We start from the raw sequence: 19,122 nt of genomic DNA on the forward strand, positions 1-19,122 counted from the left end.
TCCAACAGGACAATGCACGTCCGCATGTATCCCGTGCCACCCAACGTGCTCTAGAAGGTGTAAGTCAACTACCCTGGCCAGCAAGATCTCCGGATCTGTCCCCCATTGAGAATGTTTGGGACTGGATGAAGCGTCGTCTCACGTGGTCTGCACGTCCAGCAAGAACGCTGGTCCAACTGAGGCGCCAGGTGGAAATGGCATGGCAAGCCGTTCCCAAGGACTACATCCAGCATCTCTACGATCGTCTCCATGGGACAATAGCAGCCTGCATTGCTGCGAAAGGTGGATATACACTGTACTAGTGCCGACATTGTGCATGCTCTGTTGCCTGTGTCTATGTGCCTGTGGTTCTGTCAGTGTGGTCATGTGATGTATCTGACCCCAGGAATGTGTCAATAAAGTTTCCCCTTCCTGGGACAATGAATTCACGGTGTTCTTATTTCAATTTCCAGGAGTGTATTTGTAACAGCTTGCTTTGTCACTGTGGTGCCAACTGCTGCTGCAGGTGCAGTAGGACGCGCCAGAGTCATACACCGGGGCCGGCCGCTGTGGCCGAGCGGTTCTAGGCGCTTCAGTCTGGAACCGCGCGACCGCTACGGTCGCAGGTTCGAATTCTGCCTCGGGCATGGATGTGTGTGATGTCCTTAGGTTAGTCAGGTTTAAGTAGTTGTAAGTTCTAGGGGACTGATGACCTCCGATGTTAAGTCCCATAGTGCTCAGAGCCATTTGAACCCATTCATACGACGAACACGGTGGTTTTCCCTGTCAGTAGTGGCACCTGGCCGGACGGAGCCCGCTTTTTTTGTGACCGTTGACTTTCGCGATCACCGCAGCGAGCAGTCATTTACGGTGGCTACATTCCTGCCAAGTTGGTTGGTTGGTTGGGGAGAGGGGACCAAACAGCGAGGTCATCGAAGCGATTTAGGGAAATCATGGAAAACCTAAATCAGGATTGCCGGTCGTCCTCCCGAATGCGTGGCCAGTGTCCTGCTAAGTCGTTCTGGAATATCGCAGAAGGAATATTCAGCTTCTCGTAGCGCTATTACACGACCTCCATAGAACTCAGTGAAGTGTTGACAATGACGTACTCTTCAATAACGTCAACTCGCCACGTCCAGTATCAAATATAACTAACGCTCCAGACCGTTGCAACGTGTATTTAAAACAAACCTGACCTGGCTCCACTCTTATGCGGCTAGCGATCGTTCGGACCATGCCTTGATGAAAGAACACCACACTACCCGAGAAAAGCTACCAGTGGTATTGACAAGATAATTCTAAAGTGTACTGAAATCGGAGGTGCAGTTTCTGAATGTCAGCTTTGAACTTAATGATTTGCCTTTTCTTAGCGTCTTCTGTAAAGTATTTGTTTGGTTTCATTCTCTTCTCCTTTTCCTTGTGCCCTTGTCCCGCATCGGAGCAGGTGAGGCACGGCTAGTAACCCGTTCACATGGTTAATTTAATGTGTAGCCGGATGCCCTTCGCCGGCCGCGGTGGTCGTGCAGTTCTAGGCGCTCCAGTCCGGAGCCGCTGCTGCTGCTACGGTCGCAGGTTCGAATCCTGCCTCGGGCATGGATGTGTGTGATATCCTTAGGTTAGTTAGGTTTAAGTAGTTCTAAGTTCTAGGGGACTGATGACCACAGCAGTTGAGTCCCATAGTGCTCAGAGCCATTTGAACCATCATTTTGGATGCCCTTCCTGCTCCAACTGTCTACGTGTAGTGTTATTCATGCGACAGCGATAGAAAATTTCCTAAGTGGGGCTCGGGTGGCAGCCCCGCATTCACCTAGCAGGATGTGAGCAACCGCCTAAAGACCACGTCCAGACTGGCTGGGACACCGAGCCTCACCGTCAGTCCAGTGGGTGCACTCGATCCGAGGCCAGGACGCCTCCGCGTACGGCTATGCGAGAGAGTTGACGCCTGTATCTGCGTTGCGAATAAAAATTGCAAACGTTATATGGAACGTTTATTGAAATTAGTGTGTACTACCACCTCCCAAAATATTAACTATTCCTCTGGAAAAGCTCTCTATGAGCACGAATAGAGATGCTTTTTTGAATATATACACACGAGTATACGTAGACAATATATTCAGTCGGATCTTGATAAGATTTAAAAGAGGTGTAAACATTGGCAACTCGCTGAAAATATTCAGGAACGCAAAATTGGGAACGAAAAAAAACGTAGTATCTTATGACCATAAGATCTATCAATCACAGTTGTCGTCGGCCAAGTCCTACAAATACCTGGGTGTAAAACTTCATAGGAATATGAAATAGAACAAAAAATGGCTCAAATAGCTCTGAGCACTGTGGGACTTAACATCTGTGGTCAGCAGTCCCCTAGAACTTAGAAATACTTAAACCTAACTAACCTAAGGACATCACACACATCCATGCCCGAGGCAGGGTTCGAACCTGCGACGGTAATGGTAGCGCGGTTCCAGACTGAAGCGCCTAGAACCGCTCGGCCACACCGGCGGCCTATGAAATAGAACCATCACACATTCTCAGTCGTAGGTAAAACAAGTAGCAAACTTCCATTTGTTGGTAGACTACCAGGGAAATGCAATCAGTCTACAAAGGAGATTGCTTACAAATCACTCATGCGACCCATCGTAGAATACTACTCGAGTGTATCGGACGCATACCAAACAGGACTTAAGAGGGGATACTGAACTTGTGCATACAACGGCAGCACGAATCGTCATAAGTTGTTTGACCGCTGGGAGAGTGTGAGCAGGATGCTGAAGAATGTGAACTGGCAGGCGGTTGAAGATGAACCAAAATTAGCGCGTTGAAGGTTATATACAATTCCAAGAACCGGTTTTAAGCCACGAATCTCGGAAGACAGTACGAGACCCTAATTTTTGTCCCAGTAGGGCTGGCGAAGATAAGGTTAGATTAAATACTTAGTGGAGATGCTTTTACACCATTATTCTTCCCTCGCTCCACACGTGAATGGAACGTGTAGAACCCTAATAAGCGGTACAGCGGTAAGTACAGAGAATGAATGTGGATGTAGATGTCCACGTCGTTATTCCGGCCTGAGCTGTCGGTCTTGGTGGGAGGGGAGGCGGCTATCGACTGGGGTGGCGGGCCTCCAGCAGCGCCGGAGGCGGAAGGCGGTGCGCCGTGCCAAGGCCGCAGCGAGGGGTCGGGGTGCGCGCGCCGCGCCGCGGGGTCACGGCCGCCCCGGACCTCGCTCTGCCGCCACGTGGCCACGTGTCCACTTCAGCAGGGGTGAGGTCACCAGGCGGCGAGTTTTCACGTTGCGCCGCATAATGGGATCTAGAAAAAGCGTTCGGAAATGCAAAATGGTACATGACGCTTGCAATTATACATCTACGTCACCTACAGGGTGGTCCATTGATCGTGACTGGGCCAAATATCTCACGAAATAAGCGTCAAACGAAAAAACTACAAAGAACGAAACTCGTCTAGCTCGAAGGGGGAAACCAGATGGCGCTATGGTTGACCCACTACATGGCGCTGCCATAGGTCAAACGGATATCAACTGCGTTTTCTTTTTGTTTTTTTTTTTAAATAGGAACCCCCATTTTTTATTACATATTCGCGTAGTACGCAAACAAATATGAATCTTTTAGCTGGACCACTTTTTTCGCTTTGTGATAGATGGCGCTGTAATAGTCACAAGCGTATAAGTACGTGGTATCACGTAACGTTCCGCCAGTGCGGACGGTATTGGCTTCGTGATACATTATCCGTGTTAAAATGGACCGTTTACCAATTCCGGAAAAGGTCGATATAGTGTTGATGTATGGCTATTGTGATCAAAATGCCCAACGGGCGTGTGCGATGTATTCTGCTCGGTATCCTGGACGACATCATCCAAGTGTCCGGACCGTTCGCCGGATAGTTACGTTATTTAAGGGAACAGGAAGTGTTCGGCCACATGTGAAACGTCAACCACGAACTGCAACAAATGATGATGCCCACGTAGGTGTTTTAGCTCCTGTCGCGGCTAATCCGCACATCAGTAGCAGACAAACTGCGCGAGAATCGGGAATCTCAAAAACGTCGCTGTTGGGAATGTTCCATCAACATCGATTGCACCCGTACCATATTTCTGTGCACCAGGAATTGCATGGCGACGACCTTGAAAACGTCGTGTACAGCTCTGCCACTGGGCACAAGAGACGGGACAAAGACAGATTTTTTGCACGCGTTCTATTTAGCGACGAAGCGTCATTCACCAACAGCGGTAACGTAAACCGGCATAATATGCACAATTGGGGAACGCAAAATCCACGATGGCTGCGACAAGCGGAACATCAGAGACCTTGGCGGGGTAATGTATGGTGCGGCATTATGGGAGGAAGGATAATTGGCCCCCATTTTATCGATGGCAATCTAAATCGTGCAATGTGTGCTGATTTCCTACGTAATGTTCTACCAATGTTATTATAAGATATGCCGGCCGGAGTGGCCGAGCGGTTAAAGGCGCTACAGTTTGGAACCGCACGACCGCTACGGTCGCAGGTTCGAATCCTGCCTCTGGCATGGATGTATGTGATGTCCTTAGGTTAGTTAGGTTTAAGTAGTTCTAAGTTCTAGGGGACTTATGACCACAGCAGTTGAGTCCCATAGTGCTCAGCGCCACTTGAACCATTTTTTTTATTATAAGATGTTTCACTGCATGACTGAATGGCGATGTACTTCCAACATGATGGATGTCCGGCACATAGCTCGTGTGCTGTTGAAGCAGTACTGAATAGCATATTTCATGACAGGTGGATTGGTCGTCGAAGCACCATACCGTGGCCGGCACGTTCACCGGATCTGACGCCCTCTGTGGGGAAAGTTGAAGGATATTTCCTATCGTGATCCACCGGCAACGCCTGAATACACGCGTCAGCGCATTGTCAGTGCATGTGCGAACATTACGGAAGGCGAACATTTATTGCATTAATGCGGTATTTACAGGTAATCACGCTGTAACAGCATGCGTTCTCAGAAATGATAAGTTCACAAAGGTACATGTATCACATTGGAACAACCGAAATAAAATGTTCAAACGTACCTACGTTCTGTATTTTAATTTAAAAAACCTACCTATTACCGACTGTTCGTCTAAAATTGAGAGCCATATGTTTGTGACTATTACAGCGCCATCTAACAGAAAGCGAAAAAAGTGGTCCAACTAAAACATTCATATTTCTGTACGTACTACACGAATATGTAATAAAAATCGGGGTTGCTATTTAAAGAAAACGCAGTTGATATCAGTTTGACCTATGGCAGCGCCATCTAGCAGGCCAATTGTAGCGCCATCTGGTTTCCCCCTTCAAGCTAGACGAGTTTCGCTCCTTGTAGTTTTTTTCGTTTGACGCTTGTTTCGTGAGATATTTGGCCCGGTCACTATGGATGGACCAGCCTGTATAGTGTGTGATGGAGGGTACTTCTGGCACCACTAACTGGTCCCAATAGCATGTTACACTAGTGCATGCGAAGAATTAGTGCCCCAAGCCTCGGCATTGCCATGATTTCTCGAATTGTCCTAAAGGGCACGGCAGCTTTTCCTCTCGATCCTCCCCTAATGCCCTCTCGATCCTCCCTTAACGTGTATTTGCCCACGGGGCGTTAAACACTAATCTCCTCCCTCCACCTCATCCTCGAATTTTCTCGTCGAGATCATTACGCGAGGTGTGTGTGGGAGGAAGTAACATGTTCCCCGATTCTTCCTGAAAGTACTTTCTCGAAATTTCGATAGTAAACCGTGCTACAACGCCTCTCTTGTACGTCTGCCAATCGAGTCTGATGATGATAATGTTTCGTTTATGAGGCTCTCAACTAGGCGGTCATCAGCGCCCGTACAAAACCCCAATTTCTACGCAGTCCAATTTTTTTCACCAGCCACTGTCACGAATGAAGATTATGAAATGATGATGACAACACAAGCACCCAGTCCCCGTGCAGAGGAAATCCCCAGCCAGGCCGGGAATCGAATCCGGGACCCCGTGATCCAGAGGCAGCAACGCTAGCCATTAGACCACGAGCTGCGCACAATCGAGTCTCTTGAGCATCCACGTTACGCTCTCATGCCGACTAAACGATCCGCTGAAGAAACGCGCCGCTCTTCGTTGTACCATCTCTATCTCTTCTATCACTCCTACCTGCTACGAATCGCAGACTGGTAAACAACACTCACGAATCGGTCGAACGAGCGCCTTATAAGCCACTATGTTCGTGGATGAGTTACACTTCCTTAGGACTGTTCCTATGAATGTCAGTCTGGCATCTGCGGCACAAACGTGACACCCATAATTGGGTGCCAGTCATTGAAACAAAGTCGTATTTCGTTGCGGCGGAATCTTCTCCCTAAATTTTAATCACCAACTTTCTCATCCGAGTCGGACTTTATTTTGTAGCCGCCGTTCTACGAAGGGAGAAATGAACATCATAATAAGATAAGAGAAATCGGATCTCGCACGGAAAGATTTAAGTGTACGTTCTTTCCGCGCAGTGTTCGAGAGGAGAACGGTGGACAAAATGCTGGAAGGTAGTTCGATGAACCCTGTGCCAGGCACTTTTGTGAACTGGAGAGTAATCGTGTAGTTGCAGAAGTAGATGGAGACGCTTTTCCTACTATTTGTTCTGTGTGACATTTCACTTAAGATCGGTCTGAATAGTTACCCCTAAATATTTTGCGGTAGATACTGTTTCCAGCAGTTACTCAAAGGTGTGTGGCTTCCGGGTTCCTCGTTGCCTACTCACCTTCCGACTTCCATGTTCGGCCTCAGGGAGGACGCACTCCCCGGGAAGCAGTAGGTCAATGATGAGGGTGTCACTGATGAAGCAAGACGCTGGCCCCGACGTCGACCAGCACAGCAGTACTATACGGGCACACAGGTCCTTCCAGTAATCTAAGAATTTTTAACATGTTGCAGCCCTGTCAGCAACTGTCATAAATTAATATGTCAAAAATCCGCCTCATTTGCGAAATGTTACTGGTCTTTGCCCAGGTTTCAGCTAGAGTAATCTAACCTTCTTCAGAAGCATGAAATAAACTAATATATGGCAGAATAAGGCACGGTCAGACATAAAAAGCCTCGGCCCCATTTCGTGGAAAGCGGTCGGTTAGCCGCGGACGCTACGTTGGAACGAAGTGGGGCCGGGGCTGTTCCTCAGCTAAGTAACGTAGCTTGACACGGTACCACGGTTCTTTAGCTCTTTATGTCTGACCATGCCTTATTGTGGCATGTATTTGTTTATTTTATGCTTCTGAAGAAGGCTAGATTACTCTAGCTGAAACCTGGGTAATGACCAGTAACATTTCGCAACTGAGGCGGATTTTTGACATATTTCCTCCCAGTAAGGTGGCGTAAGGCCGCCTCCCTGAGCGGAGATTATGTTCAAAAATAGGATTTTATAGCCAGATGAGTGGAGAATAATGTGGCGTATGGAATACCCAATAAAACCAATATGCTTTCAGAAAAATGTGTTGCACTACTTACTGAACACCCTTCGTAGTATTTTGTAAACAATGTCCTTTCCAGACTTATTCCGTTTCCCTACTATTTTAATAGTGAGCCAACCCCTACTTCTTACCCCACCTACGACAGAGTCAATATAATCATTCCACTTCATGTCCCTACTAACTGCATTTGTACAACTAACAGATTCCAATAATGACTCATTTAAGTTATACTGACAATATTTGCGTTTTTTCGTTTTGTGAAGTGCACAATTTCACCCCTTGAAACTTCGTGGCAGATTAAAATTGTGTGCCCGACCGAGACTCGGACTCGGAACCTTTGCCTTTCGCGGGCAAGTGCTCTACCATCTGAGCAACCGAAGCACGACTCACGCCCGGTCCTCACAGCTTTACTTCTGCCAGTATCTCGTCTCCTACCTTCCAAACTTTACAGAAGCTCTCCTGCGAACCTTGCAGAACTAGCACAGTTTTTATCTGCCAGGAAGTTTCATATCAGCACACACTCCGCTGCAGAGTGAAAATCTCATTCTGGAATTTCACCCCTTCTTTTGATGCCTTTGTGATGGAGGCCGCCGGCCGCGGTGGTCTAGCGGTTCTAGGCGCTCAGTCCGGAACCGCGCGACTGCTACGGTCGCAGGTTCGAATCCTCCCTCGGGCATGGATGTGTGTGCTGTCCTTAGGTTAGTCAGGTTTAAGTAGTTCGAAGTTCTAGGGGACTGATGACCTCAGATGTTAAGTCCCATAGTGCTCACAGCCATTTGAACCATTTTTTTGATGGAGGCCGGAACCGCGAGGCCCATCGTTGAAATAACACGGTTTTCCTACGCGTGGCCGAGGAAAATTGTTCGGACAGAACGTCAGTCAGAATCGAGACGGAAAGACCTCAGCCGGTGGTCTAAAGGGCGTTAGTGAAACCAAACCTTTGCTTGGAGCGTCGACTCCCACAAATTTCGCAGTAGAAAACGGGCAACTGCAATGCAAATAGCAGCACGATGACGCTCTTGACGGTCTTTGACACTATTTATACCTGGTGGACGATTCAAAATGAACCTGTACAGAGGCGACCTATGAAGCAGTCCTATGAGGGCATAGGCAGGCAACCCTTTGTCACTCTTTCGATTTCAGTTGCTTGCCTTCAGGTGCCTAGGACTACTTTGCCAGTTGCCACCGTGTGTTTTGCTTAACCTGCGGCGCTAGAGCGACGCTTTGCCGTTTTATAGACGCAAGTGTGAGTGCAGTAGACCCCCATGATCACGCCACGGCAGGACGTGAAGCAGAAGGAGTGAAGAAGCTTAAGCACCGTTTGCTGCTTCGGATCACGTACTGTTCTCGACGAATGGTTGGAAATGGACCCTAGTGGTTCTAACAAGGGAACCTCCCCATCGCACCCCGCACACAGTTAGTTATAAGTTGGCACAGATCAATCGAGAGAACAGGAAGAAGTTGTGTTGAACTATGAAAAAATAAATAAAATATACAATTTCAGTAGTCCATACGCAAGATAGGCAATATCATGGATAGGGTGAACTCAGGAGCGCCGTGGTTCCGTGGTTAGCGAGAATAGCTGCGGAACGAGAGGTTCTTGGTTCAAGTCCTCCCTCCAGTGAAAAGTTTAACTTCTTATTTTCAGTTTTTGCGACAAACTCTTATGTTTTCATCACTTTTTTGGGAGTGATTATCACAACCACAAGAAGACCTCAATCGGGCAAGGTAGAAGAATCTTTTTACCCATTCGCCAAGTGTACAAGTTAGGTGGGTCGACAACATATTCCTGTCATGTGACGCACATGCCGTCGGCAGTGTCGTATAGAATATATCAGACTTGTTTTCCTGTGGAGGAATCGGTTGACCTATGACCTTGCGACCAAATGTTTTCGGTTCCCATTGGAGAGGCACGTCCTTTCGTCTACTAATTGCACGGTTTTGCGGTGCCTACAGTGAACAGAGACGCCAATGAACGAACGGACAGATCATAACTTTGCGAAAATAAGAAATTAAACTCTTAACTTGAGGGCAAACTTGAACCACTGACCTCTCGTTCCGCAGTTACTCACGCTAACCACGGGACCATGGCGCTCCTGAGCTCACACTATCCTTGATGTTGCCTATCTTTCACATGGACTACTCAGTTTGTATATTTTGCTTATTTTTTCATAGTTCCACACAACTTCTTCCTGTTTTCTCGGTTGATCTGTGATCAGTTCTTCAAGGCCTATCCACTGTGCCAACTTATAACTAAATCTGAAGGGGGTGCGATGGGGAGGTTCCCTTGTGAGGTGTACGCGCAGACAAAAATTGCGGTCGCTGTGGACTACACATGAGTGAGATCACGTTCAGTGGGTCTGCAGCCCCCCGATGTTCGTCGAGAAGCGTCGAATCCCTCAGGAGGAGTCGCCAGTGTCGAAGGGTGTCAGGAAAGCCGTGCCGTTACTCATCGCTTTCGACAGCGAAATGTGTGGGAATCGATGCCCGAAGGATAGATTTTGTTTCATTGACGTCCTTTATGCTGGCGCCTGATTACTTTCCCTATCGATTCTAAACGATAGTGTGTCCGAAATAAAAAGACGCTGGGCGTCGTGGTTCTAACCTCAATCGCAAAGGCGTCAAAACAAAGAGTGAAATGTTGGTAAGGAGGCCTGTGAAGATCCTTCCATCATATGATGCATCTACGGTGGTGAAATTTGGTGCAGGTGGGACGTCATTAACCCGCTCTAGACGCTTTTCCCCGCACGTGTCGACACTTCGCTGTTTAAAGCGTCCCCGAGCCCGACGGTGGCTTCTCAGGGCCACACGCTTTTGCGCGAACACAAAGGTTGTGGACACCTTCGAGCCAAATTCCAAACTTCTGCGTCGCAATGAATTACGGCGTTCCGAGAAACTGGTCCTTTAATTCTGTTGCGTAGTTTAATTGTTACAATTTCCAGTGACTGATTGCTAATCGTGTAAGTGAATAATAATGGACCATTCCACCAATTTAGGAGCAATACGTTGCACTTATTTGCGTTGCAAGTTCCTGACCCGAGCGTCGATTAACTGCAGATCTCTCCAGATTTTTTTATGGCCGCCAGACGTAAGCTCTGTATGCAACTGTAAATTGCATGGAAAATTTCCATTGTAGGTCAGTACCACGTATTAAGCTTCGTTCCCGTTCCAATCAGGACGTGTGGAGCACGGAAAAACGGACCACCTTGTGCGAGCTGTAATCAGTCTGATGTTATGTTGGCGATCAGTGCACGAGCGACACGCAGGACGCTCAAGTATGTTCTTATGTTGCCCGGTTAGTGCCTGTTCTCGAAAGACTTGTAAGTCGTCCATCATCAAGCGTCTGACAGCCCAGTCTTATCAACATTTCGTTGATCTCTCCACAGGGTCTAACAAATCTGTCACCTCTCTTTTTAAGGGGGGTAGGACGTCAAACGGGACGACTTGGAGCAGGAGAGACACCACAGGAATTTTTAATTTCCGCTGTCTATACTTTTAAAAATAAATTCATAAAACTGTCAGAATGACCAGAAAGGATTCAGTATTTACACTTATAGTGGTAGAAGTTCAAGAATATAAGAAAATAATTTATTTTTTTACATTTGTATTTCACCTTTTTTTCACTTACCATTGGCTGCATTTGTTGCTATAGGTACACTTTTCTTCATAAGTAAGGCAGATTCTTCGATGAACTTTGCACAGCATACAAACCATACTTACAGGTGTATGAAACTCTAGAATTTTCCAAATCTATTAAAAACTGTGGTAAAAATTGAGATAATTAACTATAAAGTTTGAGTTTTTTCTAAACATGAAATTTAGAATGTAACAGCACATTCATTTTTTCATAAATTAAATAATTTCTAGAGTTTCATACACCTGTACGTTAGGTCTGTATGCTGTGCAAAATTCATCGAAGAATCTCTCTTACTTATGAAGAAACGTGTACCTATAGCAACAAACGCAGCCAATAGAAGTGAAAAAAAAATGATGAACTTTCACATGTAAAAAAATTTATTTTGGTATTTTTTTGAACTTCCACTGCTATGATTGTGAATCCTTATTCCTTCCTGGTCATGCTGACGAAGTTTTATGGATTTATTCGTAAAAGTATAGACAGTGGTCGTGTCTCTCCTGCTCCAAGACGACCCGTTTGGCATCCTACCCCCCTTAAACGTTCAATAACCCTTGGATCCCACCACATGAGCAGTATTCAAGAATTTGTCGCATGGAGTGTTTGGTAAGCAGTCTCCCTTGTACACTGCCACAAAAACATATAGCACCCTCACGGATAAGGTTATTTTATTGACAAATGAGGTGACAGGTAGTTCATTTCTGTAGGAGAATATGGTAGCAAATTCAGACCAAATGAAACACCTGTGTCACAGTAAACGGATCCCAATTAGTGGCATTGTTACAGAGTGTACCCTCCCATGTCGAAAAAGCGGGCGTGGGCGTGGATTCTCGCAGGCAAATGGTCTTGAAGGTGCCAAATGAAACCACGCGATCGATTATCCCAAGCGGCTTGAGACTTTCGTTCCGATTTGGGATTTGGCAATGATTCTTGAGTGGGGAACGACAAAGTTTCTACTTCATCGCATTTTAATTGGCGACATATCTGCTGGTAATGCCGACCAGGGAGTTGTTGTACACCACGAAGAGCACGTTGCGCCGCAGCAACCGTACGTATATTTCGTTCGTTGTCCTACTGAGAAAGCACATCGCCTCTCTGTTGAAGACATGGCAGCGTAGCGGGGGATACTAACCTGTACCATGTAGTGTTCTCTTTTTTTAATTTTCTAATTCTCTCTCTCCATCCCTAGGGGCACAACAGGATGTTCCGATGTTCCATATCCCGTTCACTGGCGAGTCGCTGTTCTGTTCTGCCAAATATCAGGCAAGCTGATAGTGGGGCAAATGAAGGACCTGAATTGGGAATAAATGGGGGGGGGGGGGGGGGACACCAGTTTTGCCATACGCCTTACAATCAAGGGAAATCTCCGTAAAACCTAGGCCGAAACCGGGCCGTTGGGACCATATTAACTTACTTCTGGGGCAAAAATGTCCCACGATGCCAGGTGACGATTGCCACAGAGGGGTGGGACCCCCATAGGACAGGGTGAGATTGGGTGTAGGCCAGGCCGCGTGATCTTCAAGGCCTCCAGTGTCCAACGTCGCTAGCCTCTTGCTTAGTCATAGTGTCTTTGTTCTTGCCGAACATTTCACGGCGCACTTTGCCATTTTATCCTTCTACCTTCCAAGCATGTATTTGGTCAGTGGTAAGGGTGCACTAATGTTTAATTGTGCACTGCTTCGAGACATACAACAAACCTATTAATGAGTAGGAATGAGTAGGAATTAATGAGTAGGAATTCATGACTCGTCTCGCGACATGGCCCCAGGCTCTGATCCGATTCACAATTAAAATATGTAACACCTGAATAAGGGCCATAAATGCCGCGTCCTCATGGTATCTGACTTAGAGCTTAACTTCCCTTGCACTAGCGTGGAACTACCTATAGCCCAGTTTTTAAGTCAGAAAAAAAATATTTCTTTGCCAAGCATAGACGAGTCAGTCTCAGAAAGTTGCTAAGCAAATCTCTCGAGAGGACTGTCGCCCACCTCCTCTGCTGATTTCTTGAATCATGACGCCTTTGTCCACCCACCACTCTGGCCTCCGAGGCAGTCACTCAACAACCGCCTGCCTAGTCCAGTTACAGACGGCAACTTGAAAGGCTTTTGCTGAGAACCAGCATCCAATCGCTTGTCTTTTTGACTTGAAGCACAAAGCATACGATACTGTCTGGCACCATCACGTCCTGTTTTTATCCGCAGTTTTTTGTCTCCGTCGTTTTCCTCTGGGTCAAGAATCATATGGGAATCCTAGGGAATGAACTAGCTGGTAGTTAAGCCAGAGAAGCAACCACAAGGTCGGTATTGGCAATGAGGGTACCATGCACTCATTTGCGAGTACAGTTGTCATTTGTGATCCATTGGAACTGGAGCAAAGAATGCTGAACCCTCCAATAAACTGTACATAATTACCCCTTCCCCAAATACACATACACCTCCCTCGCTGAGGATAGCTCACATTCTCGTGTATTATCCACTCCTTGCAGCACTCCGACAGAAATTGACTGTTACGGAGCCCAAAACCCAACAATTGTTCATGATTACAGGATAGCAGGGTAGGTTTTACGCTTTCTCAATTAGAATGCTGTTTATTCCCAGATTTATTGTTTCATAATTTATTTATTTATATGCTATCATATCTCCGGTTTGCTACGTCGATACAAAAGAAAACTACGACGTACACTAGTGTGCAAAAGTCAAGGACGAAAGTAACTTTCGCATGATATGTCACTGCCACGTAACACAGCTCGTTGAACTTCGACCATATGTAGACACAACTGCTACAGTATAACAGAAAGCCGAAGTGAAGTAGCCGCGATATGTGATGGTCCCCTGGACATTAAAGAAGGAGGGATATGGTTCTTAATAGTATGTGTGTGTGCGTGTGTGTGTGTGTGTGTGTGTGTGTGTGTGTGTCATCACCGCGGACATCAATGCTTTCTCTGCAAAGTACTCCGATGCTGGCCACGAGGTGACGAGGAATTTTACTGGATGGTCACTGCTGCATGTGAGCATGTGGACATGGAGTACTTCTGCCCCCCCCCCCCCCCTCCCCATCCATCCTCCCGCCTCAGGGCATTTCACACGCACTCGATGGGATTTAAGTTGGGGGAACGGACAGGCCAGTCCATTCGGTCTCATCAAGAGCCCCTCCGCCAGTGCTGTTCGATGTACTTGCGCAGTGGCAAGGCCGAATGCACACGGGGACGAAGTACGGTGCCACAATAAAGTTGATTGGTAAGTGTACCGTGTTCCAACATTTGGATGTCAATACGCCCTCCCAACATTATGCATCCCCACACTGTAACACCTGGGCCACCAGAACGACTTACTGTCATATGGAGAGGCCCTGGTAATTCATAAAGGATAGTGGGACTCTGACGCGTAGTACTTCAATAATGATAACAAAGCCGGCGGTTGTATTTGGTTCAAATGGTTCAAATGGCTCTGAGCACTATGGACTTAACATCTGAGGTCATCAGTCCCCTAGAACTTAGAACTACTTAAACCTAACTAACCTAAGGACATCACACATTCATGCCTGAGGCAGAATTCGAACCTGCGAAGGTAGCGGTCGCGCGGTTCTAGACTGAAGTGCCTAGAACCGCTCGGCCACAACGGCCGGCGTTTGTATTTGAATCTACCGTAGTTTATTCTTTTTAGTACATGCTACCAGTTTCGAAACGACATGGTGTCATCTTCAGGCCCCGGACGTAACCTGCTATGCACAATCGTTTCCATGTACAATGAACAGAACCGTATGCAGCGGGCTAAAATTAACTGAATTCAGACTCTTCCTTGGTTGTTGTCACAGAAGGTACGGAATTCAGTTAATTTTGGCTCGCTGTATAAGTCTCTGTTCATTGCACATGCATACGATTGTGGACGGCAGGTTACATTCGGGGTCTGAAGATGATACGAAACTGCCAGCATGTATTAAAAAGAATAAACGACGGTAGATTCAAATACAACCGCTGGTTTTGTTGTCATTATTCAAGTACATACGGAGAGAGGTGGGAATACATAACACACCCATGAACATTGTCGAAAGCGACAGTTTCAGTGGTCCACATGTTATGATGTGGGGAGGCATAATATGGAATGGGCGTACTAGCCTCCAAGGTTGTGGAATCATTCACACAATAGCAGTCTTCCAGGCCTGTGCACTCCGATTTCGGCAAGGACACTTGTGTAAGGGATTCCTCAGATCTCTTGCTAAATCCCGGAGGGAGCCTCCACTGCGGCGACTGGGTACCTTGCTTTCATTAGCTTTCGCGTCGTTTCCTGATTTTTGCCACACTCTGTCTCCTTTTATTTGCACGGTTTGAAGAGAGGTGTTCTTACGTCAGTGCTTCGCACACATTTCGTTGCTCGTGGAAAGGTTGCCTATCAGCGCATACGAGCAGCAAGGAGGCTGCATCTACTTCTGACCTCCTTGCCGGACCAGTTTAGTACCTCCTTTTTACATTTCCTGTAATTTCTTAAATGTTTAGCACTGCCAATGTTCTGGACGTCTCCGCCTTCGATTTTCCGTACGCCATGCTAATATGGTGTTTTTTACTTCTGCTCAGCGACGGCGTTCTCCACGAACTTATTCTGAGAATGATAGCCTCGTATTTTAGTCCCTTAATTTCAGAACAAACACAACAGTTTTCGTATACTTTTGTGGCGTTGTAACTTTACTACATACAAGGCTTCTTCCGGAGAAAGCCTCACGGAGGTTCTCTTGTCGCCCACCGACATATCGCGAACAGTAAAGACCTATTGTTCTATTACAGGCAGTCATATGAAAAAAGAATATAAGGAAAAAAGTAAGTAAAATGATAATTATTTCAGTAGTGTTCGTTATTACTGTTAATACATTTATCCCACTGTGAGACAAGATGGTCAGTGGATTCATGGAAATATGTTTGTGGTTGCCTACGCATGTACCTCTTCATCCGAAGGAAATCGACGCACATCAGTGCACTTCTTCAGGGCTCCAAAAAATGGGAATTGCTTGGGGAGAAATTGGGACTGTATGGAAAAAGTATAAGGGCTTCTCAGCGAAACTTCTGCAACGTACCACAAACAACCTTGGCAACATTTGAGCCCTCCTCCCCCTCTCGTCCTCTCATGTTTCGACCACACTGCATAAGTGAAGCCGTTATACATCTTCCATACAGTCCAAATTTTTCCCCCTGCGATTGCCACATTTTTGGATCCGTGAGAAAAGAAACATTCATGTTTGTCGGTTTCCTTTGGACGGAGAAGTGCACGCCTGAGTACAACCACATTTGTGTGTGCCGCGCGGTGTGCGGCGCCTTGTCACGGTCCGAGCGGCAGCCACCGTCGGAGGTTCGAGTCCTCCCTTCGACATGGGTGTGTGTGTTGTCCATAGCGTAAGTTAGATTAAGTAGTGTTTGGCTTAGGGACCGATGATCTCAGCAGTTTGGTCCCATGAGACCTTACCACAAATTTGCAAATTTCCATGGTTCTGTAAGCAACCGCAAACATTTTTCCATGAATGCACAGACCGTCTTGTCTCACAGTGGGATGAATGTATCAACAGATATGGTGATTACTTTTGAAATAATGTGTAGTTTACTTTTTTCCATCTGTCTCGTTTCATTTCACTGCGGCTTGTACAAGCCACATTAGATACTTTTATCTCTTTAAGAACAACGCATTGAGTTCTGTTAGCTATGAATGCTTATTAAACGTACTGAACGAGAATGATGATAATGATACCGACGTCGGCACAGAAGACGTTAATCTCAAATTGCTCGTAAGTGTCAAAGAGAGGGAGTGTAACGCCCATATCATACAGCTACGAAATGACCTAGCATTCGCCTGGAATGCGGGAAATTTTGTTGATCTGAGATAACGTCAGACGGAGGTTAGGGATTTAGTCTGCCTTGGGTTTCATCGTGGGAATTTATAATGACATTCAGCAGTTGTTTCAACGAAAAGTCAAGATGCACAAGCTCAATGAAATGTGACAAAACCGTACGTCCAGTGCTACACAATACAAAAGTCTAGCCTCCAGGGGATGGAGTGATGCGGAAACATTTACCAACTTCTACAAGGGCTGGGCACAATGGTGCGGCCTTACGACTTCACGAGAATTTCACGAACTGCAGCTGTCCAGTTTCCTGGTTGTTATCAACAGAGCCGACACGCGCAGAGAATGACGCAAGCAAACACGCACGCTAGCCTAACAAAGAGGAAGAGAAGTGAGGGCGCGACCTTTGGCCTGCTACACTGCACGCAGCCTTTTAATTTCAGCCGGTGACTCGCTTCCCGCTGCGCTAGGACGGCCGAGAAAGCGGAGCTTAAATAAACGGCGTGTGCGGGGCGGGAAATAGCCGTGCCTGCTGCTATTAGGAGGAGTGCGACCGCGGCACACGCCCTCCACCTCCGCCCCGGCTGATTAATTCGCAGCACCTGCGGGCCGCGGCTGGCGAGGTGCACCTCTCAGTGCTCTGGCCCCGTCACCAGCTGTACTCACTTTTAAACCACTGCAGGTGAATACGGAGTACGCCACGAAGCGCACCAACCGTATCTAGTAATAAATGAGCGAAGTTAAAAGAAGGGGGCTGAGCAGCGCCAGCCGCAGGTGAGCGCTGGTGCTGTGCTTTGCGAACAACGAGGGCCGCCGCTGTGTTACGGGGTGGGGCAGCCTGGTACTGTGTCGAAATAGTTAACACAGCAAAAAGCCACCGGTGGCCGCCCAACTGTTTAATTTTTCTTCTTTAGGGCCAGCAGTGTTATATATGTACTGATAACGGCACGATTATTAGAATAGATGCACCGAAATTGCTGCTTATAATAACTAATCTTTATTCACGATAGACTGTTTCGGCATTTACCGCTATTGTCAGGTATGTCTAGACTGATGTGACGTCCATATTACGTCGTCAGTTAAAACTGTCACTGTTTCAATAAGACTGTAAATAATGTAAACTGTTGTGGTTGTTTTGGGGAAGGAGACCAGACAGCGAGGTCATCGGTCCCATCGGATTAGGGAAGGACTGGGAAGGAAGTCGGCCGTGCCCTTTGAAAGGAACCATCCCGGCATTGGCCTGCAGCGATTTAGGGAAATCACGGAAAACCTAAATCAGGATGGCCGGACGCGGGATTGAACCGTCGTCCTCCCGAATGCGAGTCCAGTGTTTAACCACTGCGCCACCTCGCTCGGTAAATAATGTAAACGTATTGAAAACAAAATGCTAGTTACAGCATCAGAGCAGTCTGACAATTCCACTTTCAAAAAAGTGTCACATCACAATTCACATATTATTTTCCCACTAATGACCTAATCGTTGACGAGATGCAAAACAATAACCTATACTTGGAAAGAGAGACAGCGTTGGTCGTATATTTTTGTTTATTATCGCAAAATCGATTTTCGGTCACTTAGTGACCATCTTCAGTGCTGTAATATATAACTCAATTAGTAAGCGCTGGTGTCAATAAGCTTACGGAGATGACATAGAGTCGCCGTAAGCTTATTGACACCAGTGTTTACTAATTAAGTTATATATTACAGCACTGAAGATGGTCACTAAGTGACCGAAAATCGATTTTGCGATAATAAACAAAAATATACGACCAATGCTGTCTCTCCTTTCAAGTATACCCATTATCTGGTCGTAGTGCACAGGACACTATGGAGTCGCCAATCAACAATAAGCTATGTATGTGGTGTCTGTCTTTTCGAACATGTGTAAATCAGACACCATTTTGATCCAGCAGCCATTATTGAGACAAAAAGAAGTTACAAACATTCGCTGCACTTGGGAGTAGAAGCACTAGGCCGGTGTCGCCCCGAAGTACCAATCCAAGATGGCGGCGATCACGTTATCCAAGATGGCGACTGTCACGTCATCTGATGACGTCATCCAAGAGGGCTGCTTTTGGCCGCAAGTCTGAATTTTCGCGGGAAGATAGGTCAATTGGGCTACCTCCACTAAAGTAACCCGCCCCCCCCCCTCACCACCGCCAGAAAATGGCGGGAAGTTCAAAATCCATAAGGACATTGGCGAGAAGATAGGTCACTTGGGCTA

The 19,122-nt window shown here is 46.7% G+C and overlaps 1 protein-coding gene and 1 non-coding gene across 3 annotated transcripts in view; one reads left to right on the forward strand and one right to left on the reverse strand.

Moving 5' to 3' along the window:
* LOC124788248 (calcium-binding protein E63-1) overlaps window positions 1-19,122 on the reverse strand; it is a 555,703-nt gene that overhangs the window by 357,380 nt on the left and 179,201 nt on the right. The window lies entirely within an intron of this gene.
* On the forward strand, window positions 4,441-4,524 carry Trnap-ugg. Its single transcript has one exon. It is a non-coding gene; the product is annotated as a tRNA-Pro (tRNA).

Source organism: Schistocerca piceifrons, chromosome 1 (assembly GCF_021461385.2).
Source record: "Schistocerca piceifrons isolate TAMUIC-IGC-003096 chromosome 1, iqSchPice1.1, whole genome shotgun sequence".
NCBI classification, from domain to species: Eukaryota; Metazoa; Arthropoda; class Insecta; order Orthoptera; family Acrididae; genus Schistocerca; species Schistocerca piceifrons.